The sequence below is a fragment of the Macadamia integrifolia genome, chromosome 12, assembly GCF_013358625.1.
Source record: "Macadamia integrifolia cultivar HAES 741 chromosome 12, SCU_Mint_v3, whole genome shotgun sequence".
Classification (NCBI taxonomy): Eukaryota; Viridiplantae; Streptophyta; class Magnoliopsida; order Proteales; family Proteaceae; genus Macadamia; species Macadamia integrifolia.
The window spans coordinates 686,365-700,934 of record NC_056568.1 but is presented as its reverse complement, the minus strand read 5'-3'; the positions used below and the strand labels follow the sequence as shown (position 1 = coordinate 700,934).

Below are 14,570 nucleotides of genomic sequence, written 5' to 3'. Positions count from 1 at the left end.
AAAAAAAAAAAAAACCGACCTCTTTCTTTGTCCGACAGCCAAAAAAAAAAGTCATGAAGAAGAAGGAAAGTCGAGAAGAGAGAGAGATAGAAGACAGAAGAAAAGAAGATAGGAAGAAGAATTAGAGAAGAAGAAAGAACAGAAACAGAAAAAGAAAAGGAAGAGAAGACGAGAAGAAGAAAGAGAAGAGGAAACGAGAAGAGAGAGAGCTGGAGACATACCTGCTGGTTCCATCGCCGATTGCAGCAGTTTTCTCTTCAGATTTGCAGGTTTCTTTTCCGCCTCCAAGAGAGAAGAAGCCCTTGGTCGGTAAACCCCCCCCCCGCCATACCTTTTTTATTTTAATTCTGAATTTCCAGAATTACCCTCCTCTTTCTCCTCCAATTCCTTTTAGTCCATATTTTACATTGTCTTTCCAAGTATACTCCTGCACCCAAACGTGACATCCTTTTGGAACTTAAATTGAATTTCAGTATTTACAATTCTGCCATCCCTGCAAAAAAAAACAGAGATAATTACCACTCTACCATTCTCCTTTAAGTTTTCATTTATTTACTGCTTTGCCATTACTCATTGAGCACTATTTTGTTAATCATCACCATGGTAGCCAATAGTGAAGTTGTTCAACAGCTGAACTCTTATAAAGGAGAAACTAATACAAAAATTGATGCTCCCACTACCATGGTCACGTCCCTTATGACAATGGTGGAATATGTGCAAGTTTCTATGGGATCCATGCAAGTTTCTATTGATCATTTGGTGGCAGCAGATAAAGGAAAGAGTCACATTCAATTTGGGGATTCTTCCAACACCACTCCACAGGATCTTTCAGTATCACTACCACCACCGCCACCACATCATACACTACAACCACCACCTCCACCACCATATGGAACTGGTAAACATGATGATGGAATAGAAAGAGCAGCAAAATTGGATGTCCTTGATTTTTATGGAGACAACAATCCAAAACTGTACCTTGACTGGATTCACAGCTTAGATACATTCGTCAGATGGTACGAGTTGACTAAGGCTCGAAAGATTCTATTTGCAGAAGCCAAACTGAAAGGCACAGCCCGAGTCTGGTGGATAAAGCAACAACATAACCGAACCCGAGGCATTGGTTTAGTCACTACTTGGGCTGAAATGCATGAAGTCATGAACTGGAGATTCTTGCCTTCTGATTACAAGCAACGCATGCATCTCAGGTTTGCACAGTTGAAACAGGAGAATTTAACTATTAAAGAATATATTGCGAGATTTTATTATTTGGCCACTCGTTCTGATTTTGAGTGGGATAAAGTATTGGAGGCACAATTTCGCAATGGTTTACACCCTCAACTTAGTGCTGCCCGTGCATCTAGTTGACTGCCTATCATGGAAGATTCCGTGCAATTAGCGTATCAAGTTGAGGAAAGTTTGAAACACCCATACAATCGGAGAAATTTTGTAGATACTTTTCCTCGAGGTACTAGTTCCATTCTGCAATAGCCTCCTACCCAACAAAGTTCATCTAGCAAACCACAGGCTAGTGCTACATCTATGGCCTCTTCATGACCTAGTCGGCCGTATTCTCCACCTCGACATGTTTCTAAAATGTCATCTTCACGGCCTACTCATCCATACTCACCCCCTCAGCGTGGTTTAGATTAGCCTTCTGATTCTTCAAAATTTATAGTTCGGTGCCACTCATGCCATGGATTTGGACATATCAGTGCTCCATGACCCAGCCATTTGATTGCTTTTATTGATAAAGATTCTCCTATACCATATATTCCTGAAGAGCAACTCGGTTCTAACACAGTTGATTTAAGAGAAGAGCATGCACCAGGTGAAATCAATGAAACTCTCAGTGATGAAGACCAACATCCTTTTTATGTCATTCGTCCTGTGTTGACCACTCAGAAAGCCATTGATAATGAAGATTGGCGTCGCAGTAGTAGTTTCCAGACTCATGTGAAGTGCAATGACCAGTTGTTAACCTTGGTCATTGATGGAGGTAGTTGCACTGATATTGTCTCTGAAGACGCTATTCGTAAGGTGGGATTGAAGACAGAGCCACATCCAAATCCCTACTAGGTTGCTTGGGTGAACAACACTAATCTCAAAATCACAAATAAATGTTTGGTCACATATTCTATTGGTGGATTCAAATATACAGTCTAATGTGACATCCTCCGTCTGAAGGTGTGCCATATCCTTCTTGGTCAACCTTGGTTGGTTGACAAGAAAGTACAGCATTGTGGCTATGCCAATACCTATGCTTTCAAGCATGCCAACATGACTATGAAGTTTCATCCTACCAAAGATCCCTGAAATTAAGCTCGAGAAGATGGTGGGATTATTCCTCATTCAACGTATTCCTTCAGACGGTCTCCTCGGTCCTTTCCCTAACTCGACTCCGTCGAGTTCTTTTCAGAGGAGAGTTGATGTAGATACGGTTGCCCTTACCTGGTTGGACTAGCATGACCGGCTTTGGAAGCCAAGGGCCAAGAAGAACCGGCCAAGCCTAAGGTTTTGGTCCAACAAGGGTTGGAAATAAAATTAGTAATTATTTAGTATTTTATTTCATGCCTTTTATTTTTCAGATTTGAATGTAGGAGTTAGGATCTATTTCCTTACATTGGTTTCCTTTTTTTATGGTTGTTTCCTAGTTTAGGCTAGTTTCCATTTTAGTTAAGCTTCTAATTCTATGTCTTTACTTTCCTACATATTGACTGTAACTGATGGACAAACCGGAGTGATTTGATTATTGAATGAATATGTTGAGTTTGTGCACAAGTGAAATGTGTGATTCCCCCTTTTCCCCCTCTACTCTGATTTCCCCTTTCTTCCCTAAGGTTCTCCATCAAGTATACTCAGACATATGGAATTGATTATTTTGAGACCTTCTCCCTAGTGCTAGACTGAACTTTATTCATCTACTTATTTCTCTTGCTGTCAATTTTGATTGGCCCTTGTTTTAGTTGGACATTAAGAATGCCTTCTTGTATGGTGATCTATAAGAAGAGGTGTATATGGAGCAACCTCCTAGTTATGTTGCTCAGGGGGAGAATAAAGGTCGTGTGCGTCACTTACACAAGGCTATATATAGACTTAAACAGTCCCCTCGGGCATGGTTTGACAAGTTCAGAGTTACCCTAGTTACTTGTGGATTTTCTCAGTGTTATTCTGATCATTCTGTCTTTGTTCGTCGCAGAGGTGATAAACTAGTTGTCTTGGTAGTTTATACTGATGATATTATACTTACTGAAAATGATGAGGCAAGAATTTCTGAAGTGAAAGCTTCTCTTCAACAACACTTTCAGACCAAGGACTTGGGTCAACTTCATTATTTTCTTCGGATTGAGGTGATCCGATACAAGAAAGGGATCAGTCTATCTCAAAGGAAATATGTGTTGGACCTTTTATCTAATACTGGTATGCTTGCTTCCAGACCTGTTGATATCCCCATGGATCCTCACCAGAAGTTTGGGGTTGATGATGGCGAACCCCTCCAGGATGTGCATCAATTTAGGAGTTTGATCAGCAAGTTGATATATCTTACTGTGACACGTTCGGACATCTCCTATGCTATTAGAGTACTCAGTCAGTTCATGCAGTCTCCTCAGAAAACTCATTGGGACGTTATCCGTGTTCTTCGCTACCTAAAGGGTGCTCCTGGAAAGGGGCTGATCTATCGTCCTAATCGGCATATGGAACTAGTTGGTTATTCTTATGCTGATTGGGCCGGTTCTGCTAGTGATCGGAGATCTACTATGAGCTATTGTACATTTGTTGGAGGTAATTTGGTTACTTGGCGTAGTAAGAAGCAGACTACCATTGCCCGATCCAGTGCAAAAGCAGAATACAAAGCTATGGCTCATACCACTGCTGAGTTATGTGGCTACGGTCTTTGCTCTTGGAGTTGGGATTTCCCGTGACCAAGCCTATGAAGATGTATTGTGACAACCAAGTTGCAGTGTGCATTGCTAGCAACCCGATCTTCCGCGAGAGGACCAAGCACATAGAGGTAGACTGCCATTTTGTTCATGATGCTGTTCTGAAAAAGCTGATTGAGACCCATTTTGTTCCTTCGTCAGATCAGTTGGCCGATATGTTCACTAAATCTCTGTTTGCTCCTAATTTTCGTAATAGTTGTACCAAGTTGAGCATGGGTAATGTGTATGCTCCATCTTGAGGGGGAGTGTTGAGACTGATAGGGATTAAAGCTGGTTCCCTGGACTGATAGGGTCAATTATGTCCTATCAACCCAGTATTTTTAGTTAGGGTTACTTCTTTATGTCTTGGGGGTATTCTTGTATTTTCATTCTTATGAAATAATATTAAAGTTAGCGAAAACCTGCGATCAAACAATTCTAGTAAGATCACAGGTCTCTTATCATCTTTTGGGAGTCTCCTTCGGTTGTACCTCTCTCTTCTCTCTTCTCTCTTCTCTTCTTCTTCTCTTCTCTCTTTCTTTTTCTTTTGGTTTGATTACAAGGTATCTAGGATTGTAACAATCCCCAAGTCCTTTTCTCTCTGTGAAGAGCATCGGCGATTTCTCTCCGTAAAGAGCAACGGTAACGGCTACAAACTGGTGACAAACAATTGACGGGAGAAGGAGGTTTACACTGCTTCCTCCCCAAATCAAGACGGGTTTGTGCTTCTTCTCTAGCTTCCCTTTCAACCCCAAGTTAGATAACACCAGAGAGAAACTAGAGATTGATTTGGATTATAAGGTTTGGTGTTGGAAATTCTCAAACAAGAGATCAATTTTTCGGTACCGAAGAAGAAAGAGATTGATTTGCCTACACATTTAGCGATAGAACAAAGAGCGAGAATGTTCTGAAACTTGGGAGGTAGGAAAAATTTTACTTTTGCAAAGTTTTAATAGCTTTTACATTTTGTTTTTCCTAGTTGGAAAATGGAATCGTTTATGTTTCTCATCTATCTTTCTTTTGTTCTCTACTTTCAATTTATATATAGAAGCTTAAAGCCAGTGATGGATCTATCAGGCTTAGCTCCACACGCAATTTGGAAATGTAGTTAAACTCTTACCCAAATTCTTGTCTTTCTCCTTCTTCCTCATCCCTTCAAACGGGTAGGGCAATAATGAGAGATGGAAGGTGTTGCTATTAGTTTGTTTAAAGCTTTGACATCTGTGACCTTTAGATAAAAGCAGCCTAGGATGGAACACACATGGAGGCAATTGCGTGGTTCCTGAAGAATGGTGGAAGTGTGCGCAAGGATGAAGAAGGGTGAGTGCAAGGATGGAGAAGGGTTATGCTCCTCTCAAACCCAAGGTGAAGGTGAGGGGTATTGAGGGGTTAGTGTAAAATAGGATGGTGTTATATGTTTCAGTCAAAAGGGTAAAATCATCATTTCAAAGCCTCACATAATAGTGACTGATGGTAGGGGTGCGATAGTAATTTGGTATTATACAGGGGTGTCTCAAAGCCCCACTCACCTCTCGCCTCTACGAGCCATATATTATAGATGACCTCACGTCGCGTAGCCTCACCGCTTAACGGTTATAATCATTGGAAACAAAAAGGGGTTTTAAGTCAAAGCTATGCATGCTTTTAATTCCCTTTATGCTGTTGATTACACTCCCACCATATGGTTTGCCCATGCTAGGTATGTTGTACATGTTAGGGTTAGTATTCTAGCGTTAGATTTCATGCATGAAACACATGCAGACACTAATTATCTTAGGAATGATGTAATCAGCCACATAAGTTACATAGATTTTAGGTTACTCAATTTGGGGAAAATTGGATAGGGTTTACATATATTGGATCTAAACCCAATTAAAGTCACCTCATTCCTTTAATCTATGTATCTTACATCAATTCCCAAATTTATAGTTGAATTAGGGTGGTAGATCATAGGGGTTTTGGTTAATTTCCCTAAATTTTAGGGTTTAAGTTGCCCAATTTGGGAAATTCGGTTAGGGGTTCCATGGGTTGGGTCCCTAAACCCAAATGTGACCACCTAAATCCCTTAGTTTAGGTCTCCTTCACCAATTCCCCAACCTATAGTTGAGTTAGGGTGGTAGATCATAGAGGATTTGGTCAATTTCCTAATCTAGGGTTCAAATAGCTAAATCTAGGGTTTCAAATTGTGGCTTTTCGATATTAGGTCTCCACACTCAAAGGTGAGTGGTTCAATTAGCTAGATTAGGTCTCCTACACAAAACCCCATTTTAATTTGTAATTAAAGTAGGTAGGAGATGGGGATTTCAGTTAGGGTTCCCAATTAGCTTAGGTGGAGAATGGGGTAAGAGAGACAGAGAGCAAGTATACAATAGAGGTAGAGAGTTTAACTCACCTTAATGTGTAGGTGAGCGCAGGTGATCACCTCCCTTGCTCCAAGCTCCTTCTTTTCCCCTACTTCCTTCTTCTTACTCTTCTTCTCTTACCTACCTTTACAAATTGTGAAACAAATGAGCTAATAGCTCCTTATATAGAAACTTAGTTTCACTAACGCTTGTTTGGGAAAATAATGGGTTCTACTAATAACTTTTTATATAGTGACTTAAGTTTACTAAGGCTTGTTTAGGAAATAAATGGGTTTTGCCTATAATTCTTTATATGGTAACTTAAGTTCACTAAGGCCTGTTTAGGAAATAAATGGGTTTTCTCCCATTATTCGGTTAATTCCCCAACTGGCACTAGTGGGCCCACCTTAAGGTGATCTAACCTATTAGTCCACCCATTTGTAAGTTATATCATCTATTTGAGGTTGTTTGAGGTGCACAGGTACGTGGGACCGGGCCCCACGATAAAATAACCTATTTTGTCACAACACTGTTACTGATGTGGGTCAATTGTGCCCAACATAGTTATGACAACTTCAAGTTTTTACACTTGGGGTTTTTAGGCCCGTATAAGGGTGTGGGCCTGACCTCAGTGTAATACATTACTCAGGTTCAGGTGAATCATTTAATGGCAGAAGACTTAAACTGACTTCCTTGGAGATTTGTAACCCTTCTAATTGTCCCAGCACGAGTAACACTTGTAAGTCGGGTAATTCCTTCCCTCGTGGCAAAAAACTGATGCTAACCAGCAGTCCTTGACACTGTCTCCACTTATGGTTCATGTGCAGTCATGCACACAAGGTAGATTTAGGGCTCGGGTATAACAATTCTATGACATATTGACAATGAAATAGTGGAGAAAATATACTAGTCAATACAAAATACTAGAAATATATTCACATAAACAAAATGTACCATCATTTCAAATTTTACCTTAAAGAAATGATAGTATTTGGATTTCATTGCAATCTCTTCTGGTATCCTATTGACATCTGGTGCTATAATTTTCTCCTTTGCCATATGTTGCATTGCAATCAGAACGACCTTGAATGTCCGACTAATTGTTTCTCTTGAATTTTGGAACGTATTTTGAACATTATTATTACTTACACCCTTTGCAACAATGTATAGGAACATTTCAATCTGTTCATCCACTCAGATGTTAGTTGTCTTTCAATTAACCCTTGTGCCTAACATAATCACAAGTTTAAAAAGACATCGCACTCCATTCTAAATTGTTCGTAACATCTATTGGAATGACCATTCAAAATCTCATGCCTTATAACAACCCCCTGATACATTTATGCTATCTCTACATGGTTCCCTATTATATATCGACTTTCTCATCAATTCCAATGTATTGTAAATGATCATATCCTCTTCCTAATGCATATGTTGACAAAACTACAACAAAATTGACAACTAATGTCCAACATCAAACAAATTACCACATCACATAACAATAAAGCATTCATACACACACCAAGTACGCAAGAAAATCTAACACGCCAAATTAAATAACATAAATTCACTAGTACACACAACAATCTAAGAAAAAAATTGTTCATACAAGTCAAAATCATCCCATAATAGCATCAAAACAAAATCATCATGGTCCCACATTAATCCAACCCATCTTAAAGCCAACCCCTTTAAGTAGGATATGCTGAAATAAATAACTCCCTCCAAACTTGATCAACACAAATACGATTGGCAGACTTTAAGTATGTCTTCTTTGATAGATTTGTCATAGAAGATAATACAGCTTGACACACACTCCCACTGAAATCACGAGGACGAGATGCACCTTCTCCATCACAAACTGTAGATGTGACAGTAGTATTAGATGCTTTTCAATCTTCAAAGATAAGTACTTCCCATACAAGTCTTGAAGATGGGAGTGGTCCTTAGTGGCACTCCTTTTTCTTCGGGCCGTGGGTGTCCTATCAAGTCTTTGCTTTGTAGTGGTGCGAGTTTCAGTGTCCTCCTGAAAGTCCACAGTGTCTTCTTCAGGCTATTGGTTGAAAGACACGAGTAACATCCGAGTGGATGAACAGATTGGAATGTTCCTATACATAAAGGGTACAAGTAATAGGGATGCTCAAAATACATTCCAACACTCAGGAGAAACAATTAGTCGGACATTCAAGTTCGTTCTGATTGCAATGCAACGTCTGACAAATGAGAAAATTATAGCACCAAATGTCAATAGGATACTAGAAGAGATTGCAACGAAATCCAAATACTACCCTTTCTTTACAGTAAATTTTAAAAAGATGGTACACCGTGTTTATATGAATATTTTTCTAGTTATTTATATTGACTATTACATTTTCTCTACTATTTCATTGTCAACATGTCATACAACTGTTATACCGAGCCCTAAACCTACCTTGTGTGCTTGACTACACATGAACCACAAGGCGGGGACAGTGTCAAGGACTACTGACCAGCATCAGTTTTCTGCCACAAGGTAAGGAATGACCATACTTGCATTGGAAGGTTACAAATCTCCAAGGAAGTCAGTGTAAGTCTTCTTCCATTAAAGGGATTCATCTGAGCCCGAGTAATATATTACACTAAGGTCGGCCTCACACCCATGTACAGGCCCTAGAAATCCCCAGTGCAACAAATTGAAATTGCCCCAACTCCTAACTATGTTGGGCACAATTGACCCACACCAGTAGGAATGTTGTGATAAAATAGGTTATTTGACCGTGAGGCCGGGGCCCACTCACCTGTGCACCTCAAACCACCTCCAATAGATGATACAACTTACAAACGGGTGGATTAATAGGTTAGATCACCCCAAGGTGGGCCCACTAGTGCTAACTGGGGAATTAACCCTGTAATAGGAGAAAACCCATTTATTACCCAAACAAGCCTCAGTGAACTTAAGTTATCATATAAAGAGTTATAAGTAAAAACCCATTTATCTCCCAAACAAAACTTAGTAAACTTAAGTTACCATATAAAGAGTAATTAGCAAAACCCATTATTTCCCCAAACAAGCCTTGATGAACTTAAGTTTCTATATAATGAGCTTTTAGCTCAATTGTTTCACAATTTATAAAGGCAAGAGAAGAAGAAAGTGGAGAAAGGAGGAGAGAAGGAAGAAAGTAAGGCAAAAGGAGGAGCTTGGAGCAAGGTAGATCACCTCCACTTACCTACACATTAAGGTGAGTTAAACTCCCTCACTTTACCTCTATTACATACTTATTCTTTCTCTTACCCCATTCTCCACCCAAGCTAATTGGGAACCCTAACCAAAATCCCCATCTCCTACCTACTTGAATTACAAATTAAAGTGAGGATTTTATGTAAAAGACCTAATCTAACTAATTGAACCATCCACCTTTGAGTGTGGAGACCAAATATAGATAAGCCCCATTTAGCTATTTGAACCTTCCTCTATGATCTACCATCCTAACTCAAATATAGGTTGGGGTATTAGTGAAGGAGACTTAAACTAAGGGATTTAGGTGGTCACATTTGGGTTTAGGGACCCAATCGAATTTCCCAAATTAGGTAACTTAAACCCTAAATTGAGGAAATTAACCAAAACCCCTATGATCTACCACCCTAACTCAACCATAAATTTAGGGAATCGTTAATATACCTAAGTTTGAGAAATAAGGTGACTATAATTGGGATTAAAGATCCAATGTATGTAAACCCTAACCAATTTTTCCTAAATTGAGTAACCCAAAATCCTAATTGGGGAAAATAACCAAAAACTTTAAAATCTATGTAACCTATATGACTAATTACATCATTCCTAAGATGATTACTGTGTGCAATGTTGCATTCATGAAATCTAACCTTGAATCACTAACCCTAACATGTAAAACCTACCTAGCATTGGCAAACCATGTGGTGGGGGTCTAATCATCACCATAAAAGGGAATTAGAAGCATACAAAGCTTTCAGCTAAAACCCCCTTTTGTTTCCAAAGAATAGAACCGTCAAGCGGTGAGGCTACGCAACGTGAGTTCATCGATTGTATACAGCTTGTAGAGACGAGAGGTGAGTGGATGTTGTGTTTTATTTTACGGAGTGTTTGCTTTTAATTTATTCCTGCATGATCATGTTGTTTGTTTAAATCTATGTTACATGTTAATTCTTTAAGTTGAAGTATATGTTGTGTCTATATGTGTGTCAATGGTTTGACATTGTTCTCTCATTGAGAATGGATGTATGTAATCATTGATGTGGGGCACGGGGTGGCCAAGGGTGATTTCTGGCATCGTGGTCCCGTTTATGGATTACGGATGATTAATAATTGTGCACCTCATGTAGCATGCTTACGGTTAGAAACACAGACCCAGATTTGGCAATCCCTTGGCAATAGGGGGAAAGGTAATCGCTAATCCCACCTGTGGTAGGTCCGATGATCCAATTTTGGAATACCACGTCAGCAGTACGAGGCGATTGTTTACGGAGGCAGACATGCCCGACGTGGCAAATGATAATTCCAGTGCCAAGGCAACTAAGGATTATTAATAGTGGCTTATCGAGTACTCAAGTACAAATGTAGGGACCGGTATGCTCCTGACTCGCAACTAGCTTGTCGCTGAGTGTCCAATAGTGTATTCCGGGACCAGGGATACCAACTATGTTGCAGTAGTAGTAAGACCCCATCTGAACTTAGCTTAATGTTAGGCTTGTGTAATCATAATCCGGCATTCCAACTGTGACCACCTAACTATTGTGATGTGATTTACTTGCATACTAGATTGCATTGGGCTAGAATAACAAACCCAGGTGCTACAACCCATTGCCAGTATGGGAAAGCTATTGGTTAATCTCACCAGTTTGATTTGGCTGATGGTAATTCCGGTGTCAAGACTAACCCTCCGTGGCCGATGGTAATTCCAAAGTCGTGGTTACTAGGGGTTATAAATATGGGCTTACCGAATAACCAAAGTGCGTATGTAGGGACTGGCATGCTCCTGACTCGTAATTAGCTTGTATCGTTGTTAGCTTGTATCGTTGGGTGAATGATGAGAATTCCGGGACCAAGAATACCACATATGTTGCAATAGCACTAAGACCCTATATGGACTTAGTTGTAATGATTATAATCGTGCGATAATTATCGAGTCACATTTTGAATTCATTTAATCTTGCTGATACATATTGTTGCATCATACTTGATTATGCTTGCTTGCATATCCCCCCCCTCACTGGGCCTCGTTGAGGCTCACCTATTTGTTATATTTTTTTTTAGATGTTAATTTAGGCATTCCCTCTAATACCATAGTCGAGACTCCAACACTGCTTGGAGATGAACTGTGGACAGAGGAGCTGGCTGAGCATGAGTGAGGCTATGTCTGTGATGACTGTGCCTATAGGGCATTTTCAGAATGACAGGGCTCATTCTACCTTTTGATTCTTTTGGATATATACTTGATGTGACCATGATGGGTAGTTTTTGGTAACTATAACAGACATGTTTAAACATTTTAGTGCAAATATATTATCAGTAGAAGTTGATTAGTTGTAATTATCTTAATTTTTACTAAATACTTCTGGATTTTAATTCATTTCATTAATTTGTGATCTTAAAGTATAGCATCAGAGATCCTGATTGGATTGTTGGATATGAGATGTTGTCCAAGTCACTGGCCTTCAAGTAAGTGAAGGTGCGGATGTGAAAAGAATTGTAATGGCATCACAGATGGTACTCACATCCATGGAATAGTTCCAAGAGAAAACCAAATTCATAGGAATCGAAAGAGGATTATAACTCAGAATGTGATATGTGTATGTTCATTTGACATGCGATTCACATTTATGTATGCAGGGTGAGAGGGTAGTGTGAATGACGGCCAAGTTATTAAACAGGCAAGGAGTGATCCTACGTTGAGTTTTCCACATCCACCTCAAGGTGTTAGCGTTATTTTGTTTAATTTCTCATAATATATTAGGTAATTAGAGTTTATATTTAATAATATATATATATAACCTTTTGTTTGTAGAAAAGTATTATGTTGTTGCCTCTAGGTATGCAAGTCAAATTGGGTATTTGACACCATTTAGGGGTGAGAAATACCATGTATCTAACTACAAATGGCCTAGAAGATCCCCAGGAACAGAAAAAGAATTGTTCAACTACAGCATTCATCTCTTCGGAGTATCATTGAACGAACATTTAGGATTTTGAAGAACAAATTACAAACTTTAAGGCAAATGCATTCATTCTCTTTGAAAGACAAATCGTCAATATTAATTGTATGTTGTGGGCTTCACATCTTTATTAAAGAAGAGCATACCGCTAATAAAAATTCTTAAAACTGAGTGAAGATAAGGAAGTTGTGGAAGATGTGGAAGATGCATTGAATCCCCCACTTCAAAACTATGTTCCTTTTATAACATAAGTAAGTCAACGAAATCGGGCAAAAGAAATTAATGCCACTAAGATAAGAATTGCAAATGCCATGGCTAGACAACAGGGGATGCCAGAAATATTAGATAATTGAAATAGATACATTTCTGGACAAAGTTGTTATTGAGTAGGTTACAATTTAGATTATATTTTATGTGGTACATCTTGGATTATACTTCTTATGTGGTACATTTTGGATAATATTTCTTTTCTGTTGTACAATTAGGATTATATTTCTTATGATGTTTGCTTGAGACATTTCTTATATGTGGGATAAGGTATAACTTGCATGAGATTTGAATGATATATACAGAAGACTTCTTCTATACCTCCACGTGCATAGCAAACTGTGAAATTTACGAAAAAAGTTGTACGAATTTTTCAAATGTCAAGGGTCTTGTAACTTTTTCATGTGGGTGGACCAACTACAACTATATAGATGTGAAAAAGGCCAATGCAAAGTACAAACTGCGAGGAAAGGCATAAACAAGGGACAGTATGTTTTATGTTGTCTAAACTTAACTGGGGTAATTTTAATTCCATGATTGACTTGTATTTTTTGCAAATTTTAGGTTTTTTTACTTTCACATTGAAATTTAATTACCCTAATCGTATTTATTTATAATGTATGTTGATAATCGTGGATATGGTATGTTTGTATGGTTAAAAGATAAAACAAATATCTCTTCCATACAACATACATCACCTTCGTCGCAATGTTCGGAAATATCAACGTCATCATCATCTACATCACCATCCACTTCACACGAGTATATGAAAAGATATCTAGAATTAAGGGGTCAGAGGATCGAACAAATATGTTGAAAGACGTCCTTAACGATTATAACTCTTTAGGATTGAACAAGAATAAAGAATGATTAGATACTTAACTTGAACAAAAAATAGTTATTTATGTATTTTTTTTATACTTTGAAACTAGTTTCTTTATTTGTTCAGTTGTTAGACAGTATCAACTACTTTAATATTGTCTAAAAAGATTACCAATTTATGCTAATATTTTAATTAGTGGCATTTCTATAATTATGATTATCATAAAAAACTTATTTCAGAACAAGTTTTACCAAACGCCACAACTTTGTTTTCTTATTCTGAAACCGTTTCTGAACCAAACACCATTTTTCTGTTTTATAACAGAATTTTAACACAAACTGAAAATTTTGTTTTTGACACAAAATGTCGTTTCTGGAACAGAATGACTACCAAACGTAACCTTCGAATAAATGATCAACTAAATAACAATGTCATTTAGAGAAACTCAAATAAATCACTCTCTGCCACAGTTTTACACCCCATTTTTGTCTAATGAACATAAACTGTCTCAAAGCAAGTGCAAAATGTACCCTGAACAATTAGACTTGTTAAGACGCTAATTCAATATCCTTCTCAGCAAAAACAAAATTAGAGTGGTCAGAAAGAAAGGTCAATGATGGATAGGAAGGATAATGCTCCCGATAGATAACAAGTCAACCTCAGTGCTTCAGACAGGTAGCTCATCCTCTAGAAGGCTTTACCAATTAGGGAGATGGAATGAGATGCAAATCCATGATATTCAGGAAAGGAAATGCTAAGTAGAAACCCCTGCAAAGCAAAGGATGGTTCAAGATGTAGCTGTAGCATGCAGAGACAAAGTTCTTATAAAGCTTAAATCTAAAGAGAACCATAGCAGAATGCAACGCTTCACAGGAAAATCCCTTGAGGAAAGAAACCTAATGTGATTTAAAGAGAACCATAGTAGAATGCAATGCTTCACAGGAAAATCCCTTGGGGAAAGAAACCTAATGTGTCGTTGCTGGAAATAACAGGCATTGCTATAGACGTCATCAAATTTCTCAATGATATTGAGGAAACACTAAGTCTGTT

The 14,570-nt window shown here is 38.4% G+C and overlaps 1 protein-coding gene across 7 annotated transcripts in view; it reads right to left on the bottom strand.

Moving 5' to 3' along the window:
* Nucleotides 1–14,570, bottom strand: part of LOC122057033 (F-box protein At3g54460-like) — a 39,792-nt gene that overhangs the window by 7,283 nt on the left and 17,939 nt on the right. Inside the window, exon 9 of one of the 7 annotated variants that reach the window (XM_042619017.1) lies at nucleotides 7,803–8,370. The exons of 4 other annotated variants lie outside the window; for them this stretch is intronic. The gene's annotated coding sequence lies outside the window, so the exon portion shown is untranslated. Of the gene's footprint in view, nucleotides 1–7,802; nucleotides 8,371–13,921; nucleotides 14,289–14,570 lie in introns of those variants that run through there. 2 more of the 7 variants (XM_042619018.1, XM_042619019.1) reach the window with 2 other exon arrangements.